This window comes from Hemicordylus capensis, chromosome 12 (assembly GCF_027244095.1).
Source record: "Hemicordylus capensis ecotype Gifberg chromosome 12, rHemCap1.1.pri, whole genome shotgun sequence".
Taxonomy (NCBI): domain Eukaryota; kingdom Metazoa; phylum Chordata; class Lepidosauria; order Squamata; family Cordylidae; genus Hemicordylus; species Hemicordylus capensis.
The window spans coordinates 12,049,316-12,074,869 of record NC_069668.1 but is presented as its reverse complement, the minus strand read 5'-3'; the positions used below and the strand labels follow the sequence as shown (position 1 = coordinate 12,074,869).

The 25,554-nt window shown below is 47.2% G+C and overlaps 1 long non-coding RNA gene across 1 annotated transcript in view; it reads right to left on the bottom strand.

Moving 5' to 3' along the window:
- LOC128335943 (uncharacterized) overlaps window positions 1-25,554 on the bottom strand; it is a 53,312-nt gene that overhangs the window by 26,046 nt on the left and 1,712 nt on the right. The window contains exon 2 of the long non-coding RNA XR_008311779.1: window positions 11,666-11,781. This is a non-coding gene — a long non-coding RNA (uncharacterized LOC128335943). The remainder of the gene's footprint in view (window positions 1-11,665; window positions 11,782-25,554) is intronic.

Sequence of the window (25,554 nt, the reverse complement as noted above, 5' to 3'; positions counted from 1 at the left end):
TGACTGGCAGAGGCTCCTCGAGATCCTGCCAGGGATTGAACAAGGCAAGGCAAACCATCCAATACAACGCAATGCATATTTATATACCACTTTTCAACAAAAAAAAACCCGTTCCCAAAGCGGTTTACAAAGATATAAACAAACAAACAAATAAATAAAATGGTCCCCTATCCCCAAAAGGCTCACAAGCTAAAAAAAGGAAGCACCCAAACCCATGAAGAGCACTGCCTTTAGGGATATGCAAGAAAAAGAAGGGGGTGGTTCATACTCCCCCCCCCCCATTTTCATTCCCCATTCATTCTTCCTCTCCATTGGATTGTTATTTTTACTGCTTTTCTGGTGAGGTCCATTCAGTCATCTTTTGCAGTGTGTTTGTTTGGACATTTTGTCCCGGGGGAAGCGTCACCCAAAGGATCGTAATACAGCATAAATTTACTCTGGAACTGCAACTCTGGATAACTGATATTATAATAATAATAATTAATAATAATATCTTTAGTTTTTCTTTAGTTATCCTAGATCCTTGGAAAGGGCCCAATAATTAAAGTACTAAATCCAATCAATAATATCTGGTAGACTGTGTGTAAATAGCATAATAATAACAACAACGAGAACGATGATGATGATGATGGTGGAACCTAACCAGACCCGGTTCAGACATGGAACTGGATCAGGCCGGGTTGGTTCGAATCCAGTTCGGATTCTAACAGAACTGGGGAAACTGGTTCCGTGCACAACCCTACCTCTGACAGCTTTCTAATTGCATTCTTCCTCATCCATTAAAGGTAGCCAGGGGTTGCATTTGGGTGCCAAATAAGACTTTTTTTCCTTTGTTCGGTCCACGCAACAATCCTAGGTGAAACCGCCTCATTGTTCATCCAGTTAAAGCTTTCCACACCTGTTGGATTCCGGGCTGCTTGTCTTTCCAGCGAAGAGTGCGTAATCTCTTTGTTATGTCTGGCTGAGCTCAGCGGGTCTCTGAATATTCCTGGCGGTGTTTCATGACAACTCTGTTGGATGTCGCCAGCTGATCATTGGAGCCGAGCTCCGTTCAATCCCTCTTTGGTCTCCCCTTCAACTGGGCCCATCAGCGGAGGCAAATGGTTGCGTCTTCTTGGAGAGAACTGTCAATGCTACTTTGATGGACGCGCGGAGCTTAATGAGATTAAAGGCAGAGCTAACCAGACGTCATTTACTCCTGCGGCAGGCAGGCAGTGGAGAAAGCCGGTCTGTGGCTCAAGTCCCCACCGTAAAGGATCCTACTTTATTACCTGTAACTTTCCCTGGGACGTCTGTACGGCGGAGAAGGGTTCCCGTAGAGCATCATATACACACGGAAAGCAAAGCCCATTTCCATTTTTGAAGCTGGGCGGCTCTCCTGCAACACGTCCCTGGCCTTCACCCCTCCAACCATCTTTCTTTCTTTAATATTCAACCGGCTGTAATTTGATTTCTCTGAAATTGCCGGCGTAATTGGAAGAGCGTGGAAGGAACAAAGCAAATATTTGCATTGTGCCAAGGCCAATTGATACGATTAGTTAAGAGACCGCTCTTTAAATTTTAATGCGTGCATTAAGCACACGCGGGCCCAGATATCCAGGGGCCAACAGAAAGAATATTAAATGCTGATGAGCTGTGATACATCCCCAGGCCCACTTAGGAAGCGCCTGGCCATGAATGGTTTTGAAAGAAAAAGATCCTTTGGAGAGGGAGGTTATTATGAACGGCTGGCAGGTGTCATGATCCCCTAGGAGGAGGAGAGCTGGTCTTGTGGTCGCAAGCATGAATTGTCCCCTTTGCTAAGCAGGGTCTGCCCTGGTTTGTATTTGGATGGGAGACTACATGTGAGCGCTGTAAGATCTTGGAAGAGTACAAGCAGAAGGTTCCAAGTTCCCTCCCTGGCAGCATCTCCAAGACAGGACTGAGAGAGACTCCTGCCCGCAACATTGGAGAAGCTGCTGCCAGTCTGTGCAGGCAATCCTGGTCTAGATGGACCAATGGTCTGACTCAGTAGGAAGCCGCTTCCTATGCTAACACGTATTACTGGAACACAAAATCTTAAATATAGAGGGAATAAATTACCGTGGCTCAGAGGTAGAGCCCCAGCTTTGCAGGTAGAAGGTCCAAGGTTCAATCCCTGGCAGCATCTCCAGGTAGGGCTGGGAAAGAGGTCTGCCTGAAACCTGGGAGAGCTGCTGCCAGTCACTGTTGGCAATCCCGAGCTAGATGGACCAAGGGCCTGACTCAGTATATGGCAGCTTCCTATGTTCCTGTGACTCACCAGCACTCAATGCCCCAAAGCGGGCTGCCTGTGGGATTTCCCTTTGCTTCAGGGCAGCACAACAGCTCAACCTGCTGTCAAGGAAGGAAATGAGGAGCACATTCATTACTGACCATTTGGGTACGTTCCCAGATGACAGTCTAAGGCAGGGGAAGACAAATTGCTGTGATGGAAGGAATTAAGAGAGCCCGAGCAGTACCATTTTGAGGTCAGGAATTACAGAGAACTGCCATGCTGAAGTCAATGGGCCGGAGCGTTATTAATGCTCTGCTCTTCACAGGATCGAAAGTCAGACTTGTCGCCGTGAAGTCTAAAAAATCCCTTTGATTAATGGGAAGATGTAAGTTTAGTTACAGTATAACGGAACATAGGAAACTGCCTTCCACCGAGTCCGACCCTTGGTCCTTCTAGCTCAATATTGTCTACTCAGGCTGGCAGCAGCTTCTCCAAGGTTGCAGGCAGGAGTCTCTCTCAGCCCTGTCCAGAGATGCTGCCAGGGATTGAACAAAGGAACATAGGAAGCTGCTAACTGAGCAAAGAAGCACTTTTTTAATGTGGTGATTCTCTTTATGTAGCGGGGGGGAGCACCTGGCCCTATCCATCCCCAGCACAGCATCCCTCCAGTGGCTATTGCTGGGGTCCATCTTATGTTTCTTTTTTAGATTGTGAGCCCTTTGGGGACATGGAGCCATATTTATTTTGTTTTGTTTTGTATATTTCTATGTAAACAGCTTTGGGAACTTTTTGTTGAAAAGTACTATATAAATATTTGTCGTTGTCATTGAAGCTGGCTTGTACCATTAGTCCATTGCGGTCCATTTCATGGGAGGACCCCAGGTTCTCGTGTGATGGGAGAGGGAGAAGAATTTCTCTCTGTCCACTTTCTCCACACCATGCATGATTTCATAGACCTCGATCATGTCTCCCCGCAGTCGTCTTTTTCCTAAACTAAAAGCCCCAGGTGTTGTAGCCTTGCCTCATAAGAAAGGCGCTCCAGGCCCCTGATCCTCTGGGTTGCCCTCTTCTGCACCTTTCCCAGTTCTACAATGTCCTTTTTAAGATGAACCTAAGCCTTGCTGGATCAGGCCCAAGGCCTAACTACCTGTAGTCCAGCATCCTGTTCCCTACAGTGGCCCACCAGATGCCTCTGAGAAGCTAAGAGGTGAGGGCATGCCCTCTCTCCTGCTGTTACTCCCCTGCAACTGGTTTCAAGAGGCATCTTACCCCTGGGTCTGGAGGTGGCCTATAGCCACCCAGACTTGTAGCCATTGATAGACCTGTCCTCCATGATTTTGTCTCGCTTGGCCAACCATCCCTGAACCTAAAAGCGCACTTTAGAAAACCGCTAAATGCTCCTAATCAGATAATTGGAATCGGGGAAAGGCAATTGTGAAATATCCTGGAGCTTTTCTGCTTCTCAATTTACATAATTGCTACTTTCAAGAAAAGAAAAGCAAGGGGAAGAGGAAGGGAATCATGTAGAGAAAGAAAAAGAAGTCCAGCTGAAAGTATGACATGGAATTAATTTAATAAAGGGTGGTGGGGCAGAGGGAGGAGGTGGGCGGCCAAGCCTATTACACATTTCGGCAGCCTCGTAAGAGGGAATAATTAATTTAAGAGATTGCCGAGTGCTTTTTTGCGTTTGTATTCTTAATAGGCCTTTATCCGTGCTCCCCACTTTCCTCCGAGGAGTTTTGAGTGCTTCGTGGCTTTCATATAACCTGACGCAGCTAAGTTAAAGCAATCTGGATTTTACAGGTGTGGAGGGTGTAGCAGTGAGGTACATTAGTAAAGTGGTAGCACTTACTACTACAACGAACATTTATATCCCGCTCTTCAACCCAAGTTCTCAAGACGTAGGAAAATAAACCATACATAAATAAGATGGCCCCCTGTCTCCAAAGGGCTCACAGTCTAAAAAAGAAAAAGGAGGTAGACACCCGCAACAGCCACTGGAGGGATGCTGTGCTGGGGTTGGGTAGGGCCAGTTGCTCTCCCCCTGCTAAATGTAAGAGAATCACCACGTTGAAAAAGTGTCTCTTTGCTCAGTTAGCAGGGGATGTATTATTACATAACATTTTTGCCTGATCCCAGGGTTTCTCAAACGTGGGTCCCCAGGTGTAAGTTGGACTATACTCCCACAATCCTCACACTCACACCATGTTATGTACACTGCTTAGAGATACACATGTCAGGTGATAGATAGATAGATAGAGTCTTAATTTCTGACTTGTTCTCCAACTCCTTACACACACACACACACCCAACACTAATTCTAGCAAGCGTCCTTTTTTCAAGCTGTCCTGGAGAGTTTAAGCATCTCCGTCTCTCTCCCACACTCTCCCTGGAATTGATGAGCTGATGGGGAGGTAACCTCCACCAGCCCTTTTTCAACCCCACAGGGTTCCCCCAATGCTTGCAAAGGGAAATCCTTACTGGATTCCACTGCACGCACTAGAACTGGTCGAACTGGGCTGAACCTTTTTGGAGGGGGCCGGTCCAGTTTGAGTACAAACCGCTCGAACTGGGCTAGTTCGAATTGAACCCCTCACACTAATTCTAGCAAGCGTCCTTTTTTCAAGCCATCCTGGAGTGCTGAAATGTCTCCGTCTCTCTCCCACGCTCTCCCTGGAATTGATGAGCCATCAGACCAACTTCTACTCTTCCAATTTCAAAAGCAATTTGTCCCTGGTCTGAAATTTAAACAAGAGAGATCCGTTTAAAGCTAAATAATATACCACCTCTCTTGCCGATTTAACACGCTCCCTCAGCAGACAGAGATGGAAATCAAGAGTGACATGCCGTGAATAAACTATTCCCCAATGTACAGTTGGCAGATGTAATTTTATCAAAAGGTTTGGCGGAAATATAAACAGTGTTCCTAGAAAATGCAGATGATAATAACTGCTCTGTTTCATGCCTAGAATGGGCTGAGTTTTAGTGGGGTTCACTCACCAGCATCAAAGCAAGAGCGAAGGTTTAACCAGAAAGCTTATGATGTAAACAGTGTGTGACAGTCACATCCCGGCAGCTTTACTTTTTATTCATTTTTACATTTATATCCCACGCTGAGGTCTTCCCCGCAGGGATGTCAAACTGTGGCCCTTCTGCAGATGTTGGCCTACAACTCCCATCATCCCTGGCTATTGGCCACTGTGGCTGGGGATTATGGGAGTTGTAGTCCAAAAACAGCTGGAGAGGGCCACAGTTTGACATCCCTGCTTAGGAGATGGGGATGGAGCTCAGAAGGAGAGCACCTGCTTGGCATGCAGAAGGGCCCAGCTTCAATCCCTGGCAGCATCTCCAGGCCAGGCTGAGAAAGAAAAACCGCCTGAAACCATGGAGAGCAGCTGCCAGTCAGTGTAGACCGGAGGTTCCCAACCTGGATTCCTCCAGATGTTGCTGAACTACAACTCCCACCACCCCTAGCCACAATACATTATAGCTGGGAATGCTGGGAGTGGTAGTTCAGCAACATCTGGAGGAATCCAGGTTGGGATTCCTGCCACTCCGCTGGTGTAGACAATACTGAGCTAGATGGCCCAACAGTCTGACTCGGTAGAAGGCAGCTTCCTGTGTTCCTGTGTAAAATCCGCTGCTTAACTGGGGACCCCTTTCCAAACCAAAGATGATTGGATTAACTGGCTAAACATTGCCGCTGTTCGATTTGCCCTTATCAAGAACAGGAAGTTTTACCGCCCGGTTTCCTGTTCTTCCGGTGAGCTTTGATGGTGCCACCAACTTGTTCCAAGTTGAGGGGCGAAAGAAAGAGATGTACCTGGTCCCTGCTGTCACACAAGGTCCATTCCTCTTTTCCTCCAGGGCATTTTTCACACAGAGCTTTTAAAGCCCTTTAACTCTCATCTCCTCTGGAATGGAGGACGTGCGTTCACATATCAGAAATATTTCCCCCACAAAATCCCTGCAAACGATCAGGGAGTACTTCACACAAAATTTGGGTTTTTCACTGCACCTTGGAGTGTAGCCCAATGTATATCCAGGGTTAAAAAAAAATTGACTTTTTGCATCATTTGCGGAGGGGGTGGGGGACAACTTTGAATTTGCAATAAAGCCTGCTGCATGAAGAACGCCCAGGAAATCATTTCCCTTCCCCCTCTCTACGTTTTCTGCAGCAGGAAGCATCCATGGGAAACGAATCCAGCAAGAATAGAGAAAAACGGCTGGACCTGGAGAATTAGTCGCTTACATCTTGATACGAGATCTTGCTGTCTATAATCTGCCCCCCCGCCCCCAGATGAATGCTTCAGGCTGAACTGTTTTGGAGGAGGGGGTGAGAGCGGAGGAAAGGGTGACATGGAGAACTTTCCTAAAAATCCCCTTCAATATCTTGTCAAAAAACAGCCTCCTTTCTAACCGTGGGCCTGTCACAGTGATCTATAGCCCTCAGCCAGCCCTGTAATATAAGCTCAATTGCCTGAGTCCGAAGCAGCAAGAGACTCTTTCCACAGGAAATTGGAAATCAATTCTTGTCATCAGCGTACATTAACTTCTTTATCCGTTCCAGGACACCCGTGTAACACAAGAGGGACAAGCTTTCCTCTGGCAATCCTGACAAGTCGGATTCGTGTCGGCTCTGATAAGCAATCGCTGATATGCAGTCGCGTCTCTCCTTGTCCATGTGGCAGGAAAGACTGGGGTGGCGAGAGGGGTCAGGACCAGGCCAGCAGCCCAGGCAGGAAGCTAAGGGGTCAACCGGGCTCCTGGGAGGATGGGGGCGTCTCCTCCCGACCTGGCTGCACTGGCTTCTGCTGCAGAGAGTGAATGAGGCTCCTCGAAACCACAGAGGCCTTTTAAAATAATGAATGGAAGCGACGGGACCATAATATAGGATGCTTTGCTGTAGAAGTCCAACCTGGTGGCTGGGGGAGTGGGACATATTTCCCGACCCCTCGGAGTCATCCCTGGGAAGCAAGAGGAATGAACTACACGAGTCCCCGTGCAATCCGCAATGCTGCCGCCCAGAAACAGCGTCCCCACCTGGGAACACAGAGATATCCGGAAGAGGTCGAGTCACTTCTCAAGAGAAGGTGCCCCTGAAGGCCACACGCCTGACGCGCTTCATCGCCGCCAAAAGCTCCCAGCAGCCGGCAGCTTCCTTTCCACATGGCTGCGAGAAGAGCTCTGGCGGGGAGTCTCCAGTGACAAGAGCACTGCAGGGCTAACATTTGCCAACAACCGTTTCTGTCTCTCCAGAGCGAAGGAGCCGGCACGGTGCTGTGCTTGCAGAGGGAGAAATGGGGACGTGTGGAGCAGAAGCTCCACCACCTGGCCGGAAACGGGTAGCAACAACTAGGGGATAAGGATTGTCACTAGCTCACCTGGAGCACAGAGCATCTGCGCCCCTAGTTGTCCCTGCCTCTCCCCCCATCTTCATTCCGTCTCCAGCCCTTCAGCCGTTCTCCCCCCGCCCTCCCTTCAGCCCCAGTTAGTGCTCCTTCTCCACGACCCCGTCGGCCCCTTGCTAAGAAAAGCCCTGCTGCAGCCTCTTCGCCCAGCCTCCTGTTTTCAACAGAGGCCAGCCAGGAGCTTCCTGGGCAATCCCCGGCCCAGCCAGAGGGAGCCTCCCCGCCCAGAAGCAGTCTACCTCGGGGGGGGGGGGCTGCCGCCTCTCTCAGGCTCGGACTTGGCACTGTGGCTGCTGGCCTCACTCAGCCTCCTGCTCACTGCCTGGCCCTGTTCGGGCGCCCGTACCACCCTCCCTCTTCCCTTGCTTGTGAACTCTCATGAGAGCTGCCACGCATGGGATTAGTGATGGGTACACCTTAGAGATTATTTATAACATATTTTTATACCTATATTTTAATTTTAATAGCAGCTGCAGCAGCTCTCGGCAGAACTCATGCATGTTTGCATGTGGGACATTCCAAGTTCCCTCCCTGGCAGCATCTCCATAATAGGGCTGAGAGAGACTCCTGCCTGCCACTTCGGAGAGGCCGCTGCCAGTCTGTGCAGATAATACTGAGCTAGATGGACCAAGGGTCGGACTCAGCAAAGGACAGCTGCCTTTCTTCCTCAATAAAAACAACGGAAGTACCTAAACATCTGACCTCATGCCATCTTGTGGCGTGTCAATCAGGATGATGCTTCATGACAAGCAAGCCCAAAAGATGGAACATGTGTCCTTATTAATAAGATTACGAAACCTACATGGAGTGATTTAAGCTTTGGTTTAATTAGTAAGATGAGCAAGCCCCTCTGTTATGTGGGTTCCCAGCCTTGGGTCCCCAACTTCCATCACCCCCAGCCACAACAGTCGGAGGTCATTGTGGCTGTGGATGATGAGTGTTGTAGTCCAGCATTTGGGAACTCCTTCCGCAATATGTAGGATAAAGCCTGAGTTGCAACCTTCATGTAGAGAGAACTTCATATATTCCCCACACGTGCCTTTAGAGGCACTTAAACATCAGTGTTCCCAACAGAAGGACGCACGGCTATTCCCCTGCTGGCCTTTCCTTCCTTGGAGGTCATTAATACAAATTTAAACAGGTAGTTCAGCGATCAATACTGCCCGACATTTCAGGACCCAAACTGGGCCGTAGATCACGCCACAAGGAAGTCCTGCCCACCTAGCGAGAGAACCGCGCTCCCCGATGAACCATGGATTTATAAACAGCAACCACTCCATCCGTAATTTACAGGCATGTTTGCAGCTTCTGCGATGGCCCGGGGCGGAGGCAGCAATGACAAAAAGACATACTAGCACCAGGCCAATTAGTCATCCTGACAAACAGCTCAGCGCTTAGGTGTGAGCTGAAGTCAGAGGAGAAACCTGGATAACGAATGAGCCGCCGGGAAGAAGGTGACGTGCCCGGGGAAGGCTACAGAAATAGTTGTGCTGACGAATAATTCTCTCCTCGAAGCGAGTCGAAGAAGGGCAGAGAGGACGCACAAATCCCTCCTTTCGTCAAGGAGCCGCCTGTGGCCTGCAGCCTCTTGTCGAGCAGAAGGCCTCAGGGTGAGAGCGGCCATGTGAGAACCAGCCTTCTTCCTAGGATTCGTCCCTGCTCCGCCCGGCATTTGAAATATCTTTGTTATTTCCATCATCTCTTATTCAACACAACCCCGTTTCCCAGCCAAACACTGGCCCAAGGTGACTGACGTAAACATAGTCAAAACTAAAAAAAAAAATCTACCCACATAGGGTCCAATTCACTTCAACCTAAAAGCAGCACGACAGATATATCAGCCAGCCCAGAGAACAATTTGTTATGAGGTGGCTAGAAAGATGAGGAGGAGGAGGATTATGATGATTTAAACAGAGCTGCTGGGTGAAAACAATATTAAATGCCACCTTTTATATCTATATCTATATCTATATCTATAAAATTGAAGGTCTGTTTGTCTGTTACCTACGCGTTCCCATACCCTTTGAGCTATCGGCACCAAACTTGGCACAGTTACTGCCTAGGACAGTATGAGTAATGTAAACTCAGGGAACCCCGACAACAGACAAGCAGATATTCAACAGGTATATCCACAAAACTTATGGATGCCTCTTAGGGGATGGGGCCGCTCAGGGAAGAGCACCTGCCTGCTTGCATGCAGAAGGCTCCAAGTTCCCTCCCTGGCAGCATCTCCAGGATAGGACTGAGAGAGAGATTCCTGCCTGCCACCTTGGAGAAGCCGCTGCCTGTCTGTGTAGACAATACTGAGCTAGATGGACCAAGGGTCTTTACTCAGTAGAAAGCAGCTTGCTATGTCCCACTCTCCTCACCAAAACCCTTAGGAGGAGAGCTGGTCTTGTGGTAGCAGGCATGAATTGTCCCCTTTGCTAAGCAGGCTCCACCATGGTTTGCATTTGAATGGGAGACTACATGCATGAGCACTGTAAGATATTCCCCTTAAGGGATGAAATGACTCTGGGAAGAGCATCTGAGGTTCCAAGTTCCCTCCCTGGCAGCATCTCCAAGATAGGGCTGAGTGGGACTCCTGCCTGCAACCTTGGAGAAGCTGCTGCAAGTCTGGGTAGACAATACTGAGCTAGATGGACCGATGGTCTGACTCGGTATACGGCAGCTTCCTATGTTCCCTGCCTAAGAACATCAGTGGGGACATCAATTTAAGCTAGAAATACAGCACAGAGAGGAATTAATTCCTTACAGACACACACAGACACACACATGCCCAATGGTCTCCCTTCCTGCAGCTGCTTTTAAGTACAGAAAAACCCACATTGGATCCCATTTGGCCCTAAGCAAAGAGGCTGACTACAAAAAGGAAACACAAAGAGAAGAGACGCTCAGATCTCTCACAAAATGCTTAATAGAGCCTGACACATTTCAGATCCAGATTATCCCCCTTCAAGGGCATTAAAACAATCGCCAGGGAGTTTTACACGAAGCCGCACAAAACGATAATGTTAAGACATGACCGAACTACAAACACTTGTTTTGTTTTTTTTAAAGAAAAACTCATCTCACAAGCTTCTCACTTGGCAAAACGCCACCAAAATAGGCACAGATTGCATCACTTTGTCCAAATATTGTTCCAAGTTCTTGCATTTTACCAAGCTGCTTCTTAGAGCAGCCTTCTCCAGAGCCATACGCTGCTTATAATAGTTATTCAACCAAAATGCAAACACATTCACAAATATTTTCCTGTGTGACACATTTTAAAAAAACAACCCCAAAATTGTCTGAAAACTCTTTTCTCAAAACAAGATCAGGGCATCATTCTGAAGCAAACTGAACAGGACCACTCAAATTTATTATTATTATTATTCATTCGATTTCTATACCCCCCTTCCAAAAATGGCTCAGGGCGGTTTACAAAGAGAAATAACAAACAAATAAGATGGCTCCCTGTCCTCAAAGGGCTCACATTCTCAAAAGAAACATAAGACACACACCAGCAACAGTCACTGGAAGTACTGTGTTGGCGGTGAATAGGGCCAGTTACTCTCCCCCTGCTAAATAAAGAGAATCACCATGGAAAAAGGTGCCTCTTTGCCCAGTTAGCAGTTACAATAATTTGTAAAAACCCATTATGTATACCCCTGCTAACTGATCAAAGGGACACCTTTGAAAGTGATGATTCTTTTATATTTAGCAGGGGGAGAGCAAATGGCCTTATCCAGCCCCTGCACAGCATCCCTCCAGTGGCTGTTGCTGGTGTCTGTCTTATGTTTCTTTTTAGATTGTAAGCCCTTTAGGGACAGGGAGCCATCTTATTTATATATTATTTATTAAACCGCTTTGGTAACTTTGGTTGAAGAGCGGTATATAAATATCTGTCATAGTTGTAGTATGTATGACTCTGCAAATCAGCATTTGAAATGTTTGCAACCACGGCTTGAAAGACCTTTAGGGCTGTTCGGCCAGCCAGATCAATTGACACAAATCGAGATCATTATGTTTGACTTACCTTGTTCTTTCTCTGCCTCGGAGACTCCTTTGAATGCATTCATGGCCTTCCTGGGGAATTTCGTTTAATTTCTTGGCAGGGCTCTCGATTCCTCCTGTCATATCCCGGAGGCAGCCCTATAAATAAAGGTCAGTGCATCTTATCAACAGAGTCAGCAAAAGAGCTGGGCTCATTCTGGTTGAGGAGGTCAGCTTGTGCCTGGCTGTATCTCCTGGGACATTTTAGCGGGGGAGCACAGGCTGGGATGTACAAAAAGTTCTCTGCACTAAGAAAACTAGAGTCTCAGTCAGGGGGCTAGGTTACAATCATTTCCCCAGGCTAGGAAAATAGGATGCTGCCTTCTACTGAGTCTGACTCTTGGTCCACCCAGCTCACTCTTGTCTTCTCTGATTGGCAGCAGCTCTAAAAAGTTTCAGGAAGTTTCAGCCCCACCTGGAGATGCTGCCAGGGATTGAACCTGGGACTTTCTCCATGCAAAGCAGACACACTACCGCTGAGCTGAGGTCCTTCCTCAAATGTGTAACATGGTGTCCAAGTGTCCTTAGAACTTCCATGGTTCCGAAATCTGTTAGACATTTAACAAATCTGAATCTGCACTTCAGGCAGTTACTGGATGTTGGTTTGTTTCACCCTGTTTTGTTTTATTCAGGCCCCATGCCTTCGAATGACCTCCCATGAGCCAGGCTTTCTGCACAAGAGTCCTGTAAGAATGGAGCTGCCCAAACAAATCAAGATCAAGCCACGATTGCGGCGTCGGACACCACACGAGACCACAGTCAAGACAAACCAACCAACTTCACACGTCGGTTTCAGAGCCTCACTCAATTGCCAGGGGCATAGTGATGTTGACAGAGGCCCCCGGAGGAGATGTGGGGTGACCCCCGTTGCTACTTCCACCTGCCACTCACACCCATGGCTCATGCACCTCTCATTTGTCACTTGCTGCTCACACACCGCCTCGCTCCCTCCTGTTCACGGGCCTGCTGCACCCACGTGTCCAGTTCTCCCCGCCTCTCTAGAGGTCAGTCACTTTTGCAATGCTCCAAAAAGGGCTCCTTCAACATCCATCAATTTGCGATACATTTGGTGAGCACGTGTCTCATTCCGGTCTAAGAGACTCAAATGCTCAAGAGTCCATTAGATGCATTAAAGATTCATTGGGTCTGTCTTCAGCCTAGTTTATGGCCCCTCGGGGACAAAGATGAGGGCGGAGGTCCGTTCATTCTGGAAAAACACAGAATTAAACGGAGTACCGGGGTCTGACATGAGAAACTGTTTCAGCCAAGCAGAAAGGTAGGCCTATAGCTTCGCCTGAAATGCTTTTCACAGTAGGCCTGTGCAAAATTGGATTGGTTAAATCAGAAACAATCCAGTTTTACTCGGATCGGAGGGGTCCAGAGAGAGTTTGAACCCAAACTTGCACAGCCCAGTTTGGATCAGACTTTTCTGACCCCATTTGGGGAAAAAATCAGAGGATTTTGAAGCTCCAAATCATGGTCTCCCTGCCCACCTGCTTGCCCCTGCATTAATTTTTTTAAAATTTTTGAGAACACTTAGCATTTAATTGTACTCATAGGTTAAAAGTGGAAGCAGATGATTCTTTGGCATCACATAACTTTCCTGGAGATTCTCTGGTGTTACATCATTTCCTCTGTGATTTTCGGATGTGTAATAACTTTTCTTCTGTATTCTTTGTGAGTACAATTTCCAGCTTACTTTTAAAAATCAATTTAAAGTCAAAGGATGGTCAGATTCACTTCTAATTAAATACACAAAGAATCCGACCATCCTTACCTACTTGTGTGCCAGCTTTGAAAGCTCCTGGGGTAACCATTGGAGGTGGGGGGTGTCTTTCCCCATAGACGTCTATGGGGATTTTTGCAGGTTTTACCAATCTGATTTTACTGAACCTCAATTCTGAAGGGTCCAAAAGGACCTGTTTTGATATTTGTAATCCAAATCCAATTCTTTTCAATCCTGCGCACCTGGTCTTGTGGTAGCAAGCATGACATGTCCCTTTTGCTAAGCAGGGTCTGCCTTGGTTTGCATTTGAATGGGAGACTACATGTGTGAGCACTGTAACAGATTCCTCTTGGGGGATGGGAAAAGCACCTGCCTGCTTCCATGCAGAAAGTCCCAAGTTCCCTCCCTAGCAGCATCTCCAGATAGGAATGACAGACACTCCTGCCTGCAACCTTGAAGAAGCCGCTGCCAGTCTGTGCAGGCAATACTGAGCTAGATGGACCAATGGTCTCACTCGGTATATGGCAGCTTGCTATGTTCCTACTACACAGATCCACAGCTGGGGTGGGCTAGGGTGAGCCTGGTCTCCCTGAAATTTTTCTCTGCCTTCCCAAATAATTTTTAAATTGCGACATTGCAATGTGATGGAGAGTAACAAAGCTGGTAAAACCTACACACACACCCTACATTTTTGCCAAACACCCCCCCATAATAGAGCCAATGTCGCTGCCATGCTGTTCACCATCTAGGGAGGCAGTAGCAATCACTTTTATTGTTAAAATTAGACGGTTTACTCTGATGATTATATTCACCTGCCAACTCAAAAAATTATATGGAGACCAGTTGGACTAATTTCGAACATCTATATCTATTGAAGCTAAATACTGATTACCAATTGGCTTCTGTGATCATTGCTGATATTTCAATGCTCATTTTGGCTCAGAAAATTATGCTGTTTCTTCCTCTACATCTAATACATTCGGAGAAAATGAAGAGGACTTCAGAGTAAGTCTGAGAAATTCTAAAGTCACATGACTATCAATGCAGCAAGTGTTACACTGTACACTGGTTTGAGACATAGGAACAGAGGGAGCTGCCGGATACAGAGTCAGACCCTTCGTCCACCAAGCTCAGTACTGATCGCGGTTTTCCCAATCGCGGATTTGAGTATCGGTGACTGGGAAATTGTGACCACCCTTGCCAACCGTGACCAGAGTATCCATGGTTTGGTGAGGGCTTTTTTAATTGGCGGGCTTGGGAGGGATTCCTGGGGTCAGGGGGTACTTTCCAGGGGGGTCAGGGGTGATTTGAGGGGATTGGGCTGATTTTCATGGGTTCGGGGGGTCATTTCTGGGGCTCAGGGGGCTCTATCTACTTTTTACTATATTTTGTGGTCTTTCCCCTAACCCCTGATAACTGGGCAAAGAGACACCTTTTTGATGTGGCGATTCTCTTTATTTAGCAGGGGGAGAGTAACTGGCCCAATCCACCCCCAGCACAGCAGCCCTCCCGTGACTGTTGTTGGTATCTATCTTATATTTCTTTTGAGATTGTGAGCCCATTGGGGACAGGAAGCTTATTTCTCTATGTACACCACTTTGGAAACATTTGTTAAAAAGCAGTATATAAATTGATTGATTGATTGATTGATTGATTAGAAACATTTAATATACTGCCCGCTCCGAAGACTCTGGGCAGTGTACAAAAACATGCAAAGCAAGACAGCATTAAAACTACCTTCTAAGTTAAAAACTAAAAGTAACTAACATAAAAGAAAAAAACAAATAGGTAAACTACAGGGCAAAAGCCTGGCGAAAAAGAAAAGTCTTTAATCGAGATTTAAAAATCAACAAGGAAGGCGCTTATTGAGAAGTATACATATTTGTTGTTGTTGTCTCGACCGTGAATGGAACCCTCGTGGTTGGCGCGGACTCTGCTTAGCAAAGGGGACAATTCAGGAACACAGGGTGCAGAGGCTTTTATCGTCTAGCAGAAGACTGGCAAATCAGCTCATTAGGTCAGAGCCAGAAGACTGTGAAATCGGAGGGGTTCCCGTGGAAACAGCAGGACTCCCATTCTCCAGTGGCATCTGTCAATCCTTTCCAGACAGTCTCGCCCTTCCGGGCAGCAGCCGTGAGCTGCGTTTTCATGTCTTTATTCCCTTCCTGCCATGCCTGCTTCCCCGCTACATCCAGGCCCGAGATTGCCTGTCAAGGGGCGTAAGAGGGAGTTCAGCATTTGGCTCGGGCAGAATGACACATCGACTCGGTTCTGAACAATCCCCTCCCGCGCCGGAAAGCTCCGGCTATGCTTGAGGAAGGCACATGATCTGACTTTGACAATAATAGGGACCCCAAGGCTCAGGAGCCTGGGACCTTCTGCGTGCAAAGCAGATCCGCTAGCACATGGGCAGCATTTCAAGACTCTCCGCATTAAATAAAATTAATGCCATGGGTTTAATTAAAAAAACCTGAACGGTAATCAGAGTTGTGGCTACAAAAGAAAAGAAAACCTATCTGCATTCAAATTGATTTAAATAGCCTCAACCCGGCCTCTGAAGCGTGCAGTCGTCGTTAATGCAAATATCTTGCTTTCTCCGGATGAAGATTAGAATTTAATGGCTAACTATTCCAAGTCCCTATTACTTGAAACAGCAGCACCCAAACGTGACCAGGGAGGTGGGCCATACAGGAGGGAAAGGTATTTCCCTTGCTTTGGGAACTTCATTGGTGAGCCTACAGAGCCATCTGGTGGCCACATGATATCAGGACAAGTGGAAATTTAATAGAGCAAACATCCGGTTGCTTGCTGCCATTGGCTGTGATGTCACTGAGTAGTGGCCAAGATTCTAACAACTTTTGGGGAAGGTTCTGTCGTTGAATGTTGCCGCTCCTGAACATTGGAACATAGGAAGCTGCCATATACCGAGTCAGACCTTTGGTCCATCTAGCTCAGTACTGTCTACACAGACTGGCAGCGGCTTCTCCAAGAATGCCAACAGGAATCTCTCCTTGGAGAGACTGGAGTCTTGGAGATGCCAGGGAGGGAACTCGGAAGCTTCTGCATGCAAGCAGGCAAGTTCTCTTCCCAGAGAGGTCCCATCCCCTAAAGGGAATATCTTACAGCGCTCACACATGGAGTCTCCCACTCAAAAGCAAACCAGGGTGGAACCTGCTTCGCAAAGGGGACCATTCATGCTTACTACTACAAGACCAGCTCAGCCTCCCTGAAAAGGGAGTCGGATTTTTGAATGCATGAGAGAGATAAATTGCACTCAAGGCCTAGCAATAGGGAAGTCCAAGATACAGTAGAGGTATAACTGAAACGCTTATATAGGATAACGAGAAAAGCTTTGTGCTAAAGCTGGGTAAAAATGTTATATTCAAAAGCTACCCAAAGGATCGAGACAATGAACAAAGAAGTTAGCAGCATTTTTGGGTCCCAGGGCATGGTCTAAGGGCATGTGAGATATCCCCCTTGCAGAAGCTAAACAGGTCTTGGTGTGGTCAGTGACTGGATGGGAGACACATGTATGCCACTTTTGGGGAATGGGGCCATAGTTCAGTGGAAGAGCATCCTCTTTGCATGCATGTCAGTTTCAGTCCTTAGCAGCATCTCCAGGTAAGGCTGAGAAAGACCCCTGTCTGAGACCCTGGCCAGGAGAGATGCTGCCAGTCAGGGGAGACAGTATTGGACAAGATGGGCCCAGAGTCTGACACAGTAAACAGCAGCTTCTTAAGAGATGGGGCCATAACTCAGTGGTAGAGCAACTGCTTTGCACATGGAAGGTCTCGAGTTCAGGCCCTGGCAGCATTTCCAGTAGGGCTGGGAAAGACCCCTGCCTGCAAACTTGGAGAAGCCGCTGCCAGTCAATGTAGACAATACTGAGCTAGATGGGCCAAGGGTTAGGGTTAAACATGGTATAAAGGGTCTGACATGGTATAAAGCAACTTCCTATACACTGAGCAGAAAGCCAGAAATGCAATAGTAGGTCAAATATCTGTTGAAAATGGCAAACGGTTCAAAACCGGGAAGAGAAGAAGCTGGTCAGATCCGTCCTGATGGATGTGTGTGACCAGAGTGACTTCTGTCACCAAGAGAGTCAGGCAGCAGTCCGGGGATGGGGGATTGTCTGGCATTTTGATCTATTTATTTGTACATTTCTATCCTGCTCTTCCTCCAAGGACCCCAGAGCAGGGGGTTATGTTTATCCCCACAACAGCCCTGCGAAGTAGGTTAGGCTGAGTGGGACGTGACAGGCCCGAAGTCACCCAGTGAGTTTTGTGGTTGAAGCGGGATTTGAACTGGGGATTTAATTGTGTTTTAGACAAAATCAAGGAGGCCTTGAAATATGGGAGCAATAAAACTCGCTTGTTCAGGACGATATTCGACTGACTAAGCAAGAATGGTTTGATTTTAATCTTTTTCTCTTTGTAAAAAATAATCTTTTGTTCATGGGTGGTGGCTTCTCAGATATGTGGTAAGATGTAGTAACTGGGTGTGGACTACAGAGTTTTGGGAGAAGTTATTGTGATGCTAACTGAGCAAAGAGGCACCTTTTGAAAGTGAAGATTCTCTTTGTTCAGCAGGGGGAGAGCAACTGGCCCTCTCCATCCCCAGCACAGCATTGACTGTTGCTGGGGTCTATCTTAGGTTTCTTTTTTAGACTGTGGGGACAGGTCAGGGAGCCTTCTCTTCCTTCCTTCACAAGATTGAGCCCTTCAGATCTCCAAGATCACTTTTGAAACCTGGCTCCCTGTCCCCAAAGGGCTCAAAACCTAAAAATGAAGCAGAACATACACTGCAGCAGCAGCCACTGGGGCCGGATCGGGCCAGTAGCTCTCCCTCTGCTAAATAAAGAGAATCGCTACTTTTAAAAGGTGCCTCTTTGCTCAGTTAGCAGGGGATACATGTTTGTGTGTACAGTATGTGTTTGTTTGTTTGTTTAAAAGATGTATTTCCTAACTTTCCAGTGCACTATTGCTCAAGGCAGCTCAGAAAATTAGTGTGACGGAGAGCAATATAAAATTAGTTAGTTTTGTTTCGTTTCGTTGGTATATTTGCACAGCACCCCAAAACTCACATCTCTGGGCAGTTTACAACAAACATAAAACACATAGAAACAGAAATTAAAACATTAAAACAGATCAAAACCACAAAATTAATAAAACCAGTAGAAATTAAAAGACCTGGTTAAGTCCACATTTAAATGTTACCAATTTTAAAAGGGGAAAGCTAAACACCCACCAGTTATGAACAGCAGATAAGACATTTTAAACGTCTCTAAAAAGATGGGCCTTTAGTTTAAAAAAAAAATCCTGAAAGAGGAAGCATGGTGAAGCTTTTCTGGGAGGTTGTTCCAAATCCAAGGGGCTGCAACCAAAAAGGCCCCGTCTCTAGTGCCCACCAACCAGATGTCCATTCGTTGTGGGGCCATGAGCCAGGCCTAAGACGTAGGATGGAGGAGCCTGGCAGGTACATAGATGGATGTGATCTGACGGATTCCCCGGGCCCAAAGGTTTGTGGCTTTAAAAGTCATGACTGGTATTTTGAATCTGTCCCGGAAGAAAACTGGTAAACTTTGCCTACGATATGCACCACAAGACCCCTGGACAACGTTCGCACACTGGTGGGGTTGACTGGAATGCTGTTGGATTTCAGAGGAGGGAAGCGGCACCAACGTAGAGCAAACACAACTCACATTGCCACGCCAGCTGCCCAGAGTCAAGAAAAAACCCTGATTCAGACCGATCGGTATCTGGGGCTACACCAGTCACCTTTAGATACCGCAGGGGCTTTCTGGAAGGATAGCCACTCCAGCACTGTTAGGTTACTGCTGATAAGGGGAACAGGCTCTCCACAGCATGTTTGGAGAGGAGCCAATTACGCTGTCTGGAATGAGGGACTTTAATCTCTTATTTGTCTAACACACACGTGCACACTTCTCCAGCTCCTAGCAGCAGAGCGGTGAGGTTGGTGTCTGAAACAGGGGTGGGAACATGGTCAGCTTTTGGGACAGCCTCAGTGGGGTTTGACTTTGGCGTCCCAACAGCTGAGAGGCCTGGAGGCCTGGCCTTAACTGGGGCTGCACATTTATGGGATCGATTGACCCATGAGTGGGATCACTTCTTTATTTATTTGATGGGATCATCTGATGATAGATGGGATCATAGAACAAATCAGTCCAGAATTCTCATGCTGTATGCCAGGGCTGCACAACACTGGCCCTCCAGCTGCTGTTGGACTACAAAGCCCATCATCCCTGACTATTGCACCACAGCCCCTCTCGTATTTCCACCTTTTCTCCTAAACCAAGAGCAGCCTAATGTCAGAACAAGCACTCAGCGTTGCCCACAGAAAGGCAATCTAATTGGTTAATTCACAAAACGTCGCTGTTATTGTTATTATCAAATATTAATTTTAGAGCCAGTATTATATGCAACCAGAAATCTTCACGACTGCAGAGGATAACAAAATTGCACGAACTGATTATTCGCAATGCTGCCAAGGACTAAGAAGGAAGCAACCCCGGTGGAATCCAGTGGGATTACGAATATCCCGGAAACTTGTCTTTTGACTGACCAGAGACCAAGCTGCAGCTTTACAGAAAGCTCCGTAAGCTGAGATTTAATCTGCAGACTAATGGGAAATTAAATTGGCACTGAAGGCTTAGCACTGATGCTAGCAAAAAATTAGTTTCCAAAAACAGATTGGCTTAACAACAAAAGCATGCAGCAGCTGTGGGTTCTGTAGCAATGTGATGCCTTCAGTAGCATGTTATGCCTTTTGGAATAAGCGTAGCTGCCGGGTGCCACATGACAGCTAAAGGGAAAGCCCTCTTTTAGCTGCTCCTCCATTCTGGCCAGGCTGAAAGCTTTCAGGGCATGTGAAAGGGGCTGATCGGAAGTCCTTAAGACACAGAGTCTCGAAAACAGGGGTGAGGTTTGTCGGTTCAGCACCTAGGAGAGCTCCGATGGAAAGCAGAGGTTGCTCTAACCATGTTCTTCTCAGCCCAGCTGAGCTCTTAGGTTAGAGAGCAGGCCTGTAATCAATTCCCATCTTTGATGGAGAGCCTGTAGGATTTTCGAGACACTCCAGGTCTGAACTGGACCACACACGCTGGCATTGCTAAGTGACATAGATATATAGGAAGCTGCCATATACTGAGTCAGACCCTTGGTCCATCTAGCTCAGTATTGTCTACACAGACTGGCAGCAGCTTCTCTAAGTTTGCAGGCTGGAATCTCTCTCAGCCCTCTCTTGGAGAAGCCAGGGTGGGAACTTGGAACCTAGATGCTCTTCCCAGAGCGGCTTCATCATCCCCTGAGGGGAATCTCCTACAGTGCTCACACATGAAGTCTCCCATTCATATGCAACTAGGGCGGACCCTGCTTAGCCAGGGGGGCAAGTCATGCTTGCTACTACCAGACCAGCGTTGACTTCTTACCCACCTTCTTTCTAAATGGAAAAGTCCTGAATGCTGGAGTTTCACCTCACAGGGGAGTCGCTCCAACCCCCCGAATGTTCCTTTCCCTGCATCTTTTCCATCTCTACAATGTCCTTCTTAAGATGTGGCTACCAGAGCTGTAGACAGCATTCTGAGTGTGGCTGCACCATAGATTTGTACAAGGGCATTACTATGTTGGTAGTTTTTTTTTTAATTTACAGACAAACTGTGGGTGTCTATAGGACATCTATTCTGAGCTGGTTCAGATTGTCTCTCATTCTCCCCCTGCACTACAGTTAAGGTTACTGTCCTCGTCTCCACTTGTGGAATTTAGATTGTAAACTCCTTGGGGCAGAGACCTGAAAGCCCATAAGAAGCAAGCCCATTGGAAATCTCTTTCTCTAGCTATTTATGTTTCCTTATGCTGGGTCAGACTCTTTTCAGTACACCTAACTCAGAAGTCAATATGTGCTTTATTGACTACAGAAAGACCTTCAGTTGCATCGACTATGTCAAATTGTGGAACGTCCTTAGGAAAATGGGCATCCCAGAACATCTCATTGTTCTCATGAGAAACCTATACACAGGACAGGAAACCACAGTCCAGACGGAACATGGTGAAATAGACATGAGTAAACGTAACAGTCATGGAATGAGAGGACAGGTTCATGTGTGGATCAGTAACTGGTTGAAGAACAAGAAACAGAGAGTAGGAATAAATGGACAGTTTTCACAATGGAGGGAGGTAGGAAGTGGGGTCTCCCAGGGATCAGTACTGGGACCAGTGCTCTTTAACCTGTTCATAAACAATCTAGAAGTCGGGGTGAACAGCGACATGGCCAAATTTGCAGATGACTCTAAACTATTTAGGGTAGTGAAATCCACAGCAGCTTGTGAGGAACTCCAAAAACATCTCTCCAAACTGGGGGACTGGGCGACAAAATGGCAAATGTGGTTCAGTGTAAGCAAGTGTAAAGTGATGCACATTGGGGCAAAAAACACCAACTTCACATATACACTGATGGGATCTGAAATGTCGCTCACTGACAAGGAGAGAGATCTTGGGGTCATGGTGGACAGCTCCTTGAAAGTGTCATCTCAGTGCATGGCAGCTGTAAAAAAAAGCTAATTCTAGGCTAAGAATCAGTAGGAGAGGGATTGATAATAAAAATGCTAATATTATAATGCCCTTATACAAATCCATGGTGCGGTCACAACTGGAGTCCTGCATACAGTTCTGGTCACCATATCTCAAGAAGGGTATTGTAGAACTGGGAAAGGTGCGGAAGAGGGCAACCAAGATGATCAGGGGCCTGGAGCACCTTCCTGATGAGACTAGGCTACAGCATCTGGCGCTTGGAAAAGAGGCGACTAAGGGGAGACATGATTGAAGTGTATAAAATTATGTATGGAGTGGACAGGGTGGACAGAGAGAAATTTTTCTCTCGGTGTCACAACACTAGAACCAGGGGGTCAACCCATGAAACTGGAGATTGGGAAATTTAGGACCAACAAGAGGAAGTCCTTTTTCACGCAGTGCATAATTAATCTATGGAATTCCTTGCCATGGGATCTGGTATTGGCCACCAGCTTGGATGGCTTTAAAAGGGGCTTAGACAGATTCATGGAGGGCAGGTCTCTCGATGGCTACTAGTCTGGTGGCTGTGGGCCATATCCAGCCTCAGAGGCAAGAGGCCTCTAAATATCAGTTGCAGGGGAGCAACAGCAGGAGAGGGGGCATGCATATACCTCTTGCCTGTGGCTTCCCCAGAGGCATCTGGTGGGCCACTGTGTGAAACAGAATGCTGGACTAGATGGGCTTCCTTGGGCCTGATCCAGCTGGGCTGTTCTTATGTACATGTGTGAGCATTGTAAGATATTCCCTTTGGGGGATGGAGCCACTTTGGGGGAAGCCTCTGCATGTTTGCATACAGAAGGTTCCAAGTTCCCTCCCTGGCGGCATCTCCAAGATAAGGCTGAGGTTGACTCCTGCCTGCAACCTCGGAGAAGCCGCTGCCAGTCTGTGTGGACACTACTGAACTATATGGACCAAGGGTCTGACTCAGTATATGGCAGCTTCCCATGTTCCTAATTCAGAGTTTTCATGTGTTTGGCTAAACATGGTATTTTTCATATTATTAAGCCTTTGGGAAGCTCCCAAGATTGCTTTCAAGAGTCAGCTGGAGATGGAGTCCATATCTTGGAGAATTAGCAACTCCCCAACATAAGCTGAAGTTTGCCTTTCTGTATGTCTGTTGACTTATCGCTGCTTATCTTATCTCACCTTTCGAGGCTAATTGTCCAGGGGGTTGAGAGGGCAGGAATGATCAACTTCTGTATCTTTATTTAGTTACTTATTTTCCACATTTCTACCCCACCTTTCTGCATGAGGATATTCATGTCAGCAAACGGTGCCATAGGAAATTTGGTCAAACCTTATAAACACCCATGTGCTACACAAAAACAGCGCTAAAGGTCCCAACGGGTGTACTATAACTGAAAGTCCTAAAACCATTCAAGTTGGAAGGACCCTTTGTGGTCTTCAACCTCAGTGCAGGTAACTGCTTCAGCATCCAGACATGTGGATTTTCTGGAAATTTCTGAATGGTAACCTTTCCCTGAAAAAAGTTTCCCATGCAAGTTCCCACCTCATTTGCATCAAATTTGCATTAATCTTTTTCTTCAACAACAAAAAAACACTACTATACAAATTTCCCTGAAGCATACGATATCTCTCTCTCTCTCTCTCTCTCTCTCTAAGGCGTAGCCCTCACTAATCCCATGTGTGGCAGCTCTCATGAGAATTCGCTCGTGAGCTGCCAGCAGGGGGAGAGGAAAGTGGCAGCACTAGCAGACAGGCTTGTGGGCAAGGAGGGAAACAAAATGGCGGTGGGGGGGAGAAAACAGCAGCAGAAGCAGGCAGGCGGGGGAAGAAAACAGCGGCGGGGGGCAGGAGGGGAGAACTTGAGGTGCACATGCTCTGTGTCCAGCTCAGCTAGTTTTAATGATTTGTCTTGATTTGAGATTTTTTAAATTAAAAAAACCACTATAAAACACAATAAAAACAAACGCCTCCAGCATATTATTTCCCTCTCACTGTCTCTCTACAGTTTTTCAAGTAATCAAGAAGACATTTCAGAAATGAGAAATTTTCCACAGGAAAATGAAGTGGGGCAGGGGGAGATTTCCAGACAATTTTCTACCCCACATATCCCTGAGAGTGATACCCCACATATCCCACCCTCTTTTTGAAAACCCCCAGCAAAGGACAGCCTATCCCTTCATGACTGTTCCACTGTCAAACAACTCTCACAGTTAGGAAATCCTAGAGCCCAGTCTGAACCTGCTTCGCTATAGTTTCAACCCATTGGTTCTAGCCCAGTGGATCAACAGAGAAGAAGGCTGTTCTTCCTTCAGTCTGACATCCCTTCAGATATTTAGGGAGGAGAGCTGGTCTTGAGGTACCAAGCATGAATTGTCCCCTTTGCTAAGCAGGGTCCACCTTGGTTTGCATTTGGATGGGAGAATGCCTGTGAGAGCTGTAAGAGAGTCCCCTTAAGGGATGGGGCTGTAGCTCAGTGGTAGAGCATCTGCTTGCATGCAGAAAGTCCCAGGTTCACTCCTTGGAATCTGTAGAGAATCCCTGGGAGAAATTCTTGCCTGAAATCTTGGAGAGCTGCTGCCAGTCAGAGCAGACAATACTGAACTAGCTAGCCAAAGGTCTGATGCAGGAGACAGCAGCTTCCGATGTTCCTAAGATGGCTCTCTCATCTCTACTTTTAGTCTCTCATGCTCCAGGCCCGACGTCTTGCAACCGTTCCTCATAGGGCAGGGTTTCCAGACCATCTTTGTCACCCTCCTCTGAACCCGTTCCAGTTTATCAATGTTCCAAAGTAAATCCATCCGTCTCACTGAGCAGTCACAGGACCCAATGCATGACCAACATGGAGTAAGACGATTTCAAGGTTTAATTGTCGGGGGGAAATGGCTCAGAGGCAGCAAGTCAGAAGCAATCGGCTTGCGTCCAAACAGCCAAGAATGGAGAGAGGAGAAAATACATGACTTGTTTCACATAGCAACCCTCCCCTTCTTCCCAGAGGCACAGGATGGCATACCTTCTCTCTTTCTATTAGTGACTACATGTGAGCATTGTAAGATATCCCCCTATGCTAGACAAAAGGCAGGAGAGGAGAGTGGGTCTGGTGGCAGCAGGCATGACTTGTCCCCTTAGCTAAGCAGGGTCCACCCTGGTTGCATATGAAAGGGAAACTTGATATGTGAGCACTGGAAGAGATTCCACTCGGGATGAAGCCGCTCTGGGAAGAGCATCTAGGTGCCCAGTTCCCTCCCTGGCAGCATCTCCAAGAGAGAGTCCTGCCTGCAACCTTGGAGAAGCCGCTGCCAGTCTGGGTAGACAATCCGGATCTAGATGGACCAAGGGTCTGACTCAGTATATGGCAGCTTCCTATGAGCTCTACCGGCTTCTGCTGTCAACTTCCTAACCGGGCATCCTCAATGGACGGAAATATGGAAAGGGATCAACCAGAGACAGTTCTCTGGTCTGGCCAGCTAGGAGACATGGATTTCCGTCCAGTTCACTGCCCTCCGTTCCGCTTCACCCGGCCTCTGCCTGGCATTTTCCCGCACCCAGAATTACCTTGGTCTCAGGACTTTGCATCCTGACTTGGCAGGATCTGGC